General features: G+C 41.9%; 1 pseudogene; it reads left to right on the forward strand.

Annotated features, from left to right (window-relative positions):
• Window positions 1-322: 322 nt before the first annotated feature.
• On the forward strand, window positions 323-1,504 carry LOC149262648 (calcium-transporting ATPase, endoplasmic reticulum-type pseudogene; annotated as a pseudogene).
• Window positions 1,505-12,384: the final 10,880 nt, after the last annotated feature.

Here is a 12,384-nt window from a genome sequence, read left to right on the forward strand (position 1 = left end):
TAACCCATCGTCCTCCATTGAGCTTTGTGTCCTGGTTCACAATTCTCCAGCGTATCGGCCTCACTCAGAGGTGCAGAGGCACTCTACAGGCGTTTCTACAGGAAGTCGTCTACAGGAAACGCAGAAAACAGCTCTGCAGAAGGAAAACCCTAGATTTTTGTCAAAATTCAAGCTTGAAATGAGAAAAGTAGTTAAATCTTGTGTCCAAGGTTACCAAGGTTCTTGAAAGTATTGATTTTTGAGTTTTTCAAATGCATTATAGATCTGTTAATGGTGAAGAAATCTGCTTGAATTCAGAATCTGATCATCTATTTCATAGTCCATGGAGGACAAGATATTCCCTGCTTGGTCTAAAACTGTTGAAGAATGCTTAGAAGAATATGATGTGAGCTTAGAGAATGGTTTAAATTCTCATGAAGTGGAAAAACGCTGTCAAATATATGGATGGAATGAGCTCCAGAAGAAAAATGGTACACCTTTGTGGAAGCTGGTAGTGGAGCAATTTGATGATACAGTTGTTAAAATACTTCTGCTGGCAGCTGGCATTTCATTTCTTCTTGCCTACTTTCGTGATAACGTGTCTTATGAGGAGGGCATAACAACCTATGTAGAGCCCTTGGTCATTCTCCTGATTCTCATCCTCAATGCCATTGTTGGAGTATGGCAGGAGAATAATTCTAAGAAGGCTTTGGAAGCTCTCAAAGAAATGCAATCTGATCATGCAAAGGTCTTGAGAGATGGACATTATGTTGTAGATCTTCCCTCCAGAGAACTTGTTCCAGGAGATATAGTGGAACTGAAGGTGGGAGACAAGGTTCCTGCAGACATGAGAATTGTGTCCCTCAAGACATCCACCTTTAGGATGGAGCAGAGCTCCCTGACCAGAGAGAGCATGCCTGTGGTCAAAAGAACATATCCAACCACCTTCTGTGACTGTGAGTTGCAGTCAAAGGAATGCATGGTGTTTGCAGGAACTACAATTACCAATGGTTGCTGCACATGCATTGTTGAGAGCACTGGCATGTTTACAGAAATAGGTAAAATTCAGGCACAAATCCAGGAAGCTTCAATGGAATGTCATGATACCCCTTTGAAAAGAAAGTTAGATGAATTTGGTGAAAGACTGACAACAACGATTGGTGCCATTTGTATTCTTGTCTGGATCATGAACTACAAATATTTTCTTTCATGGGAAGTCATAGATGGGTGGAAAAAAAATATCAGGTTTTCCTTTGAGAAATGTACGTACTACTTTAAGATTGTTGTTGCTCTGGCAGTTGCTGCTATACTAGAGGGATTTCCTGCTGTGATTACTACATGTTTGGCTCTTGGCACTCGTAAGATGGCACAAAAGAATGCTATTGTGCGTAAGTTACCGAGCGTGGAGACTTTGGGTTGCACCACAATGATTTGCTCTGATAAGATAGGTACTCTTACAACCAATCAGATGTCTGTCAGTGAGTTTATAGCCATAGGGAAAAATATTGGATTGGCCTGCACATAATATGGGGGAAAATTTAGAAACTCTAGTAGAAGTTGCTGCAGTTTGCAATGATGCAGGGATATCTTGTCAAGGTCGCGAGTTCCATGCTACTGGTATTCCCACTGAGGCAGCCTTGAGGTATTGGTTGAAAAAATGGGAGTTCCAGACCCAATGGCAGGTGATACAAGTGCCATTCTCAACAGTGGCACAGTGAAATTGGGCAATTTTGATTGGTGGATACAGAGATGAAAGAGGCGGGCTTTATTGGAGTTTGATTGTGATCGAAAATCCATGGGTGTTATTGTCACGGAACCAATGGGACAAAATCGTCTGCTAGTGAAGGGCACCATGGAAAATTTGCTTGAAAGGAGTGCTTTTCAACAACTTGCAGATGGATCAGTTATTGAATTAGATGATGCATCAAGGGAATTACTCTTGAGGAAGTTTCATCAAATGAGTTCAAAGTCTTTGCGTTGTTTGGGATTGGCATACAAGGAAGTTTGGGGAGAGGGCAGCAGAAGGAGAAATTGGCTGAGATTTTAGCTAGGGAGGCAGCACCTGTGCTAGCCACCCTAAGCACATCCATCCCCTCCATGAACACTCAGTTTTTCAAGGTTCGAACACAATCTGGTCATGGTTCAACCTTCTACAGGAAGCTATAGGACTTTCTACAGGAAGTTCTGTATTTTTACCAGAAACATCCTGTAGAAGCCTTTGGGCAGGCCAGAATCAAGTATGGAGAGGGATTTGAAGCTTGAAGTTTGTTGAGGAGGCATGCAACCACTCTTTTCTTCCATCCTCCACTGATTTCATCTCCTTTCACCACCATTTCCACCATCAGATTGAATATACTTTCACAATCATACCAAAGATGAAACTTCTCTAGGAAAAGGAGCACAGGCAGTGGGAAGAACAAAGAAGCATGGTTTCATGACAGAGAAGAGGACATCACTTCAGAAGCTTGGCATGACAGGGAGGCCACCAAGGCCATCAAAGATGAGGAGATAGATTGGTTTCTCAAAGGATGAGCAACACTTTCAGTAGGGGGTGATGATGAACCCCAAAAATGGATAATTATTTGGGCTCATTCAACCTCCTAATTCGACTTAATCCACCATTATCATTAGTTTATTGCATGTTTTTGATTATATTTATGCTAATAGAGTGAATTGGGTTAGTCATTATGCCAACAAGTCTAATGTGTGCTTTGTGTAGCATTTTTGGTCAATTTGGAGACAAAGTCAATGGTTGAAATGAGCACTTGGCAGCCAAATTCGTGGAGAGTATTTTTAGGAAGGTGTTCCATTCATTTATGGGCCCTTACCTCGAATTCTCCACCATCAGCTCGGATTTCAAGGGCCACCAAATCAATTAGCACAAGGGCAGCCAAGCAAGTCAAGTAGGACTGCTGTTAACTACAAGTCTTGGGCAGCCGAGTCCCTAAAGTTTAGGAGGACTGTTGGGGTCCTCAATTTGTATAAATAAGAAGGCTTAGGGCCTCATTTTGGTTAGCTAGTGGTTAGTCATTTCGTAGCCAATGGTTAGTCATTTTGTAGGCAGAAGTTAGCTAGTTTGTAGTGTTATAGACATTTTTGTGCCTTACAGCTCTAAGCATGAAATTTCCATAATCCAAGGGATCCAAAGTCCCTAAAAGTGTTGTTCCCACCCCTAGAGGAACAAGGTCAACCAATTACAGCTTCTCCCAGAAGTTCTCCACCAGAAACTACTTAGAAACAGTCAAATCAGGATCATTTCAGCTGCTCCACTAGCTACCTGTGTTGCATAGCACCCAAGTACACTAGCTAGGTGCGTTGCAATGCACCTAAATGCACTACCAGGGTGCGTTGAGCGAGAAATGCCAAATGGCAGTGTCATTCCGCGAGGTGGACAAACAACGGAAGCTTCCAGAATCTTCCTCAATGACACTTGCCTCACTGAGTTCGACCAAGGACGAGTAAGAGGCTCTCAGCCTCCAAGTGGAAGCAAGAACTGACACCGAGAAGCCACAAGTCAAAACATAAGCTGACTCATCCTCTCTGCTTACATCTATATATGGATCCCTCATCCCAGAGATCCAGAGGCTGGAATTTTGTACTTTGCAGAGAATTGCTATTGGTTTTGAGATTGAGATTAGTGCATTGGGTGATTTATGCTTTGTTGGAGGTGAGGAAGGGATTCCTTTGTTGGGAGGTAGATGTTGGATCGGGACTCACTTGGTTGTATCTCCTCCTAGATCTTCTTATTATATTAATAAAACTATTTGAGTTTCTCCTACATGCTTGTGTATCAATGATGTTTTGTTATATTTGCATGTTTAGCTTAAATCTGATCCTAAGCTATTTATGAATGTAAATCTATGTCTTTGTGTAGTTTTCCTCTTCTGTGATCTTACAGGAACTTGGCGAAGCTGGGCAAGTAAGGGAACAGGTAGCTGGAAGCTGTCGAAGAGGAGAGCGATTGGATCAACAAACTAGCGCAAGACACAGGTTAGTTTATCCTTCCTCTTCGTTTACATTTCATAAAGAAGAATACGAAAGTAGTTTTCCTTGTTTGTTGTTAAGGCACTGTCACACCTTAGAGTGGGATAGGGGCGTTCTGAATAGATACTTTTCCCAACAACAAAATGGCGACTCCGCTGGGGATCGTGTCTAGTTAGTTTGTTTGTGTTTCTCTTGTTGTTTGTTTCATAAACACAGAAGTAGCAATCGAACTGCATTTGCCATTATCAAATGCAAAGTAGCTGCTACTTCAATCCACTCACTGGATTTGTTTATGATTTGAACAGCTGATCCACAAATGCTCTAATTACCCTTTGTGATAGCTCTTAGTCCTCGTTTAAATCATCCCTCTGATTGTACCTTACTAATTGCTTTTACTCGGCCAAAATCCATAGATTAAACTGCAAACCGTGACCCAGAACCCGGATAGAAGTCTCGTTTCTGCCCCAGTACAGGCTCTGTGAAGAGGTTCTGCATTTCAACGCAGGTCCCGAGAGGGCTACCTGCGCTTCAATTCAGTTTCTCTGTGCAACAGATGTGCTGATCAGCCTTTGCCCTGTGCAGCTGAGGTTCTTTGCTTCATTTTGTTCAGTTTTATCTCTGATTTTTGCAGCCTGTTATCAGTCTGTGTACCTGTCTGAAAACCCCTTTTCTTTGCCTTAATTCCGCCTCCTTTGTATAAAAAGACTGTAGGTGTTCTTTGTGTGTTTGTTACATCATTTACAGTTTTCCATTGAAAAGTAGAATAGTCATACTGTCGTCCTTAGATTTAGATCTGTCGTAAGTGTCGATTTTGATCTTAGGAAAAAGTTTGTTTGCTGTTGACAGTTGATTATACTTTTTACTTTTGCCTTTGGTTTGAATTTGTCTCTTTCTAGTGTCGAAATGAGTGTTTATTTCAAAATCATAAAGTGTCGTAATCTTCCCTACCTTTTTGATTTCGAAAAAGAAGCTTGTTTGTGTTTTTCACTTGAAAGCAAATTCAGATTTGTACATCAACATTCTTTTTAGGCATCAATATTAAGAAAGTGAAAACAAATACATGCATTTGTGCATTTGCATATTGATGGTTTTTATGGTTTGATTTAGGAAAAGTGCATTTACAGTGTGCTCTTTGCTCTTTGAGAAAAGATTATGTCTTTCTTTTCCCCTTGTAGCTAGGATTTTCATTGTTGAAAAGAGATAAAAGCTTGCTTATCATCTTTAGATTGCATTTAGGAATTACATCTACATCTCATGGTGATCCAAAAAGGCAAACTTCTAAGAAAGATCAACTTAAAATAAATTGAATGAATCTAACAACGCATTGGAACTTAACGCACAACATAGAGGTCTAGGCTAGAGACGTGTTCCGGCGTCGTAAAACCTAGTAACTGTTGTCCTCAATAATGGTTGGGTGATTCCTCCACTGTGAGACAATAAGTGCCAGTACGGATTGTGCTCCCACGTACCGTCACGTATATATTGGGAGACCCCTATAGGCTTAAAACCTTTTATCCATAGGAAGCCGTGTCAATCGCCCTACTGATCGCAATGCACCGAACACAACATTCGGGAATATTGACTGTCATACCGTAAAACGTATTCTGCAGTTTTGTGATTGGTTTGGCACACCCTCTACCTAGATCTCCAGAGCAGTCCCTTTCGTTCCTTTTCAGACTCCTTAACAGAAAAGGTCCATCTGAGCACTTGTCACTTCAGGCTCATTAAAAATCGAAGGAGACTAGAGTCATCTTTTGTTTTTTCTCGACTCTTTAAAATTGAAAAAACCAGTTGTGTCCAAGCGTCGTAAAATTTATTTTAAACGGAATATTTATACCCTTTTCCTACGTTGATCTTAGGTTGATAAAATGGAGTCTACCAACCAAGGAATTCCCCTTGGTGGAAATCCTAGTCCCTTCTCCTCTTGGGGAGATGTTGGTGCACCCCATATGGCCACATTGTCGCTTCCAAGACTGACAATTGGCTTGCCAGTCTAGCTCTTCTCAACCAATGTCATTCAGAACACCACTATTCCTGAACAATCGAATCAGCAGTTAGACCAGTCCAGAGTTACCCACCAACCTTCTACTTCCTCTAATTCTTCCTCTCCTCCTTCCTCTTCACTTGATGGGGATGTCAAAGCCAAAAGTCAAGTTCCTAAGGAGAAGAAGGAAAAGAAGAAGAAAGAGAAGAAGAAGAAGGAGCCAAAAGCGACTGGGGGAAAACGAGTGTCGTCTAACGAAAATCCACACACTGCACTGACCAGGCCTAAATCGCCATGTGTCATTTGCAAGGGAGACCACTTTCACAGAGATTGTCCTTGTATCCCTCGGATACTAAGGGACTGGTCTCCCTGTTTGCACAGTCCGGTGTCATCAACCTCTGATAGCCATGTTGAAAGCACACCATCAACTAGCGAAAGTGAAGTCCCAGGACAAAAAGGGAGAGCTAGATCTCCCTGTAAACTGTGCGAAGGCAATCATGCCATCCACCGTTGTCCCTTCTTAGACGAAGCTAAAAGAGTTTTGGATGATCGTCCGGTTTCACCGTTACGACTTCCTCCTGGATATAAAAAACTCTTGCCGAGTCCTTCGTTAGTTGAGAATCCAACTGGCTCGCTCAAGTGGTCAGCTGAAGCGCCTGCCATTGAAGATGAACCAGCTGAATCCATACCCGACAAAAGTCAAAAGGTCGAGGCGGCAGTCGACCTGGTCTTGCCTTCAGAGGTTTTATCTTCGAATGACACAGTCACTGGAGAGAACAAGGATGACACCGTCCAAATTCTCTTCATCAACACAGACTCTGACGAACACGGGGGAAACCTACCCATTCCTTTACCGCAGGAAGGAAGTTCGTCAGAGCCGTACCCGGCCGTCTACTCGGTCCCACCTCCAAGCAACCTAGTTGTCTCCTTCGACTGGAATCAACTAGGCAGACCTCGTTTACCAGCAAGCATACCATTCAGAATTATTGTCCAAATATATAGAATGGTCATGGCTGGTACCATCATAGATGAGGGGGCTTCTATGAGTATCCTTTCCTCTACTGCTTGGAAAGCGCTTGGTTCGCCATCGCTTTTGCCTGAGATGAGAAATCTGACAGGCTTTGATAAAGGAACCAGTCAACCTTTAGGAATCCTCCCCAATGTGCCCATAACATTGAAAGGGAAGATAGTTCAAATGAACGTAATGGTCGGTCAAGGACCCTTGGATTATAACCTACTCCTTGGACGAGACTATATTTATTGCATGGGAGCCATCGTCTCCTCACTCTTTAGAGTAATGTGTTTTCCGCACGAAGGAAGAGTGGTCAAGCTCGTGGACCAGCTTTCATTTCACGGATCACGCATCGCAAATAGTCATATACCATCCCTAAATGGTCTCTTCACACAAGAAATGTCTCAACCCACGTCCGTCCTCCCGATGAACGCGAGTAATTCGGAGGGATCTGACTAGAACCCAGGGGGCATGCATCCTGGTCTGCTTCGGCAGGAAAACTTCGGGTATAGAGTAGGTTTCCGCGGGAGAATATGACTAGTCTGTACCCCGTCCATGATTGGAAAAGGGGTTATTCTAGAATAAGATTCTTTTGTCAAAGTTATGTGAGCTGGCGGGCATCGTCACTCACCTTTGTTTATCTCGGTAGACATCGCCGAAGAAGTGTTTTGTTTGCTGCGCGAACAGAACAATCTTTGGGTAACCTGTAAGAGGTAGTACCCTTCCTGATAAAACGAATGTTTTGTCAGCTCGAAAAAAGGGTGACCCTTCCTGATAAAACAAATGTTTTGTCAGCTCGAATAGAGGGAGACCTCGAAACTCTGTTTTATACCTGGGGGCATGCAAACGTTTTGGAGTGCAAGCAAGGGGCGACTATTTATTTTTTTAAATTTTTAGGTCCTCCCTTTAAACCTGTAGGCTAACCCTTTAAACTCGTAGGATTAGTCATTTCCTAACTTGCATAAAGAAAGGATGTGGGGCAAAAATCTAAATGTTGCCGTTTTATATGAGACATTCTTATCATATGACTGGATTGTCGAGCAGTTTTAGCACATAGTTCATGCTCGTTAAAAAATAAACATAAGACCGAGCAAGTGTTTCAATCCGCGTTTAAGCTCGTTAAAAAATGAACTATCCTCCGGTAAATAACCACCGTGAATGTAACATTATCAGCCATTAAAGCCTTGGTCGTGTTTGCACCGTCACCTCCACTTTTCCATTGGCCAATTATTCACCTCCATTTGATTGTTTACCCATTTTGAGGAACAACTGCGAAGAGTGATTTCACTAGCCATCCTTGTGACACTGCCGTGATTGGAAAATTCTAACCCTTACCTGGAATTAGCTGCTACCCATTTTATCACTCGTTCCTCAAAAGACGAGTCTTCTTTAAGCTCTTTTCATCTGACTCGTAAAATATGAAAAGATTGCCGAGTTTTGGCCTTCCAGCTCGTTAAAGCGACTGGAAGTGCTATCCCTCCTCTAGATTTTAATCTTTTTGGACCTGAGGGATTATTGCACAAAAAGATCGAGCGCTTGTTTTGTTCGGCTCGTTAAAACTATCGAAAATTCATCCCTTCTGTATTGTTTTATACTTTTTCGGACTTAAGCGATTAAATGACGAAAAAGGAATTTCGAAGTTACCTTTACGTACCTTTTCAGACTCTCTAAAAATGAAAAGGACCGAGTTATCTTTGTCGTTAAACTCGTTAAAAACATTAATAGCGACAAACTTGTCTTTAGACGAGAACGAGTTTCACTATCACTAGGCTCGTTAAAACATAGCGATGGGTTTGCCCGAAGGGAAAATTATAGAACAAGCATATGTTATCCTCCTCAAGCTTGACCAAAATAAAGAGGTACTGGTCAGCAATGACTAGGGAAAAATTGGGAAGAAACTCAAAGAATCTTTATTGGTAGCAAGTCGTTCCTGAACATGACACTTCCACTCCGTGCCTGAGTCAGGTTGGGTTGTTTCATTCACCGGTCACATCACCATGGTCTCGCCATACCATCCACGTTTTGGGTAAATGCTACCGATCCATCACATAAGTGTCGCCGACGTGTTCAAGAGAAGTCATCCAGAGAAGTCACCCATGTCCCATCCACTACCATACATTATACTTCATTCTTTCATGACTGCCATCCTGAACCATATATCATCAGATCGTTTTCACCTCCATCAAAATCATTTGCTCCATTCCGTGTCATTGATGTGGGATTCATTAAGGCCCTCCTGTGACGGATCGCTTCTTGTCGACATCAGCTCATTATCCAAGAAGTTGATCTAGGAACACCCCATTCAGTACTTTGAAGCTTGCATGCCTCAATGGCAAGTTTCTCACTTCCGGCGACATGTATACATCAATGACCCTCGACCGAAAGATTTTTCGTGGTGTTCGACGCCAAGTCCTTTATTCACACCACGTGAATTGTACTGCAGTACCTTGAGGGTCATCATCCTTATCGGTGATTCCTCTCGCGCTTGTTAACAGTTTACATCATTGACTGGTAATCAAGCGATGTCTTTCCATGTTCGACTTCAAAACATTTCTCACATGGATCGACTTGTACTTCGAGTGAAGATCGGACGAGATTGAAGACCCCGGATCTAGTTTCATCCATCTGGGCTGTGATATATATTCAGGAAAAATAAAGACATTGACATGTATAGCATTGCAGCACAGATAATCATCCTACCAAAAGGATGATGACTTCATCAAAATCATCAGTCTACCATCAGACGATTGTCTGTCCTGTGGACATAAAAATGAATTTATAAAGCTGAGCATGGGAATGCCCGCCTCATCTAGATCATGAAAACAGTATGAAAAATAATGTATTGTATTGTATCTTATTACAGGTCTCCTCCCAACATTGAAAGAACTTCGGATCCTCCTAATAAAGCATTTCACCTGATAAACGGGCTCATACTTTAGGGGGCAATTGTTCTAGACATTTTTGTGCCTTACAGCTCTAAGCATGAAATGTCCATAATCCAAGGGATCCAAAGTCCCTAAAAGTGTTGTTCCTACCCCTAGAGGAATAAGGTCAACCAATTACAGCTTCTCCCAGAGGTTCTCCACCAGAAACTACTCAGAAACAGTCAAATCAGGATCATTTCACCTGCTCCACTAGCTACCTGCGTTGCATAGCACCCAAGTACACTAGCTAGGTGTGTTGCAACGCACCTAAATGCACTACCAGGGTGCGCTGAGAGAGAAATGCCAAATGGCAGTGTCATTCCGCGAGGTGGACAGACAACGGAAGCTTCCAGAATCTTCCTCAATGACACTTGCCTCACTGAGTTCGACCAAGGATGAGTAAGAGGCTCTCAGCCTCCAAGTGGAAGCAAGAACTGACAGAGAGAAGCCACAAGTCAAAACATAAGCTGACTCATCCTCTCTGCTTAATCTATATATGGATCCCTCATCCCAGAGATCTAGAGGCTGGAATTTTGTACTTTGCAGAGAATTGTTGTTGGTTTTGAGATTGAGATTAGTGCATTGGGTGATTTATGCTTTGTTGGAGGTGAGGAAGAGATTCCTTTGCTGGGAGGTAGATGCTGGATCGGGACTCACTTGGTTGTACCTCCTCCTGGATCTTATTATTATATCAATAAAACTATTTGAGTTTCTCCTACATGCTTGTGCACCAATGATGTTTTGTTATATTTTCACGTTTAGCTTAAATCTGATCCTAAGCTATTTATGAATGTAAATCTATGTCTTTGTGTAGTTTTCCTCTTCTGTGATCTTGCAAGAACTTGGCGAAGCTGGGCAAGTAAGGGAGCAGGTAGCTGAAAACTGTCAAAGAGGAAAGCGATTGGATCAACAAACTAGCGCAAGACACAGGTTAGTTTATCCTTCCTCTTCGTTTACATTTCATAAAGAAGAATACAAAAGTAGTTTTCCTTGTTTGTTGCTAAGGCACTGTCACACCTTAGAGTGGGATAGGGGCATTCTGAGTAGATACTTTTCCCAACAACATGTAGTTCGATTTTTATGCAGTAGATAATCTTTGCTTTCATCACATTTTCAAGTTTCCATTGTGGACAGTTTTGATGTAACTCTTCTTTTCTTGCGCAATAAAGACGAATCCAGCTTTGCACCAGCTCTAAATCTCTCTTAGGAGGCTGTAGCTCTTGGGGTTGGGTCCATCTCAAGCGCCCAGTACCTCCTTTGTTTACTTTCATGTGTCTTTGCGGCATTCTTAGAGTAAAATCTGCTATTTAGATTTAAAACTTGTTGCGTTATTTAGGTTGCTTTTGATGATTAAAGTAGATTTTCATGTTCAGATTGATTTGGATAGAATAATAAAATAAAGGATCCTTGGAAAAAGGGGCTCAAGCACCTCTGATCTTACCTCTCCCTTAGTGGGATCGTGAGTTGGGACAAAGGTGACCTTGCTACCCACAAAAACGTTGTTTTGCTTCACCATGCAAGTATTAGTGTTGGATTCTTAGTTGTCAAACTTGATATCAGTTTTGACTGCATGCTTAGGGTTATGATTGCTTAGTTGCATAGTTAGTTCATCTGATTTTGTGCAAATAAACTTCTGTTCCATTTCTTTTGCTATTATCTAGGTTAGATTAGGTCAAGGTAATTAGGTTCTTGATTTTCCAAGTCTTCTTTTCTTAAATTCAAAAAATAACTTGCAGAGCACCTGTTATTTTTATCTATCTACCTATAATCCATCAAACAATCTGCTCCAACCCTTAGTCCATGATTCGTACCCTTCATTTGCCATACTTTCCCCACCTTGCCCTAATTCCTACATTCGTGTGCATCATCGCTTCCTCCATCCTTGAACAAATCCAATCGCTCCTTAGCCTCATCCACCAAGTCCTAGACCTCTTCACACCCCTATTTCACCTCCATACTCATTCCTCCATCTTTTTCCCTCTATCCATGCTCCAAAATCCCACTTCGAAACATCCTGTAGAAGAATTACAGAACATCCTGTAGAAATCCTGAACATCCTGTAGAACCCCTGCAGACTTTCTGTAGAAGCTCATAAACACAGTTTCTTGGCAGCCAAACTTTGTGAGACTCTCTGGAAGGGTGTTAGGGACCCCTTAGACCCTCTCTGAACCTTCCCAAGCTTTCCCAAGCATTTCTCCTCCTTGATCCACCTCTGCACAGTAAAAAATAGTTAGAAGCACATGCACGATAATTCCAACAACTTAAACAAAAATACAAAAATATGTTTTCTTCAGATAGAGGTAGTTTAGACACATGTATTTTACCTTCATAGAAGTAATGGCATCTCTTTTAGTAGTTTGCATGCTCTCCTTTGCATCAGTAGGACTAGCTGGTAGAATTAGGGTTTGCTAGTGTTTGCGTTTCTTTTTGGCTTTCAGTTTCTTTTTGCGATTAGATTAGCTTCCTTCGAGTTAGCTTTCATCCATCAATTAAAAAGCTTC

Source organism: Pinus tabuliformis, chromosome 6 (genome assembly GCF_031772625.1).
Source record: "Pinus tabuliformis cultivar Carrire ecotype Pingquan chromosome 6, CPIR1, whole genome shotgun sequence".
Taxonomy (NCBI): domain Eukaryota; kingdom Viridiplantae; phylum Streptophyta; class Pinopsida; order Pinales; family Pinaceae; genus Pinus; species Pinus tabuliformis.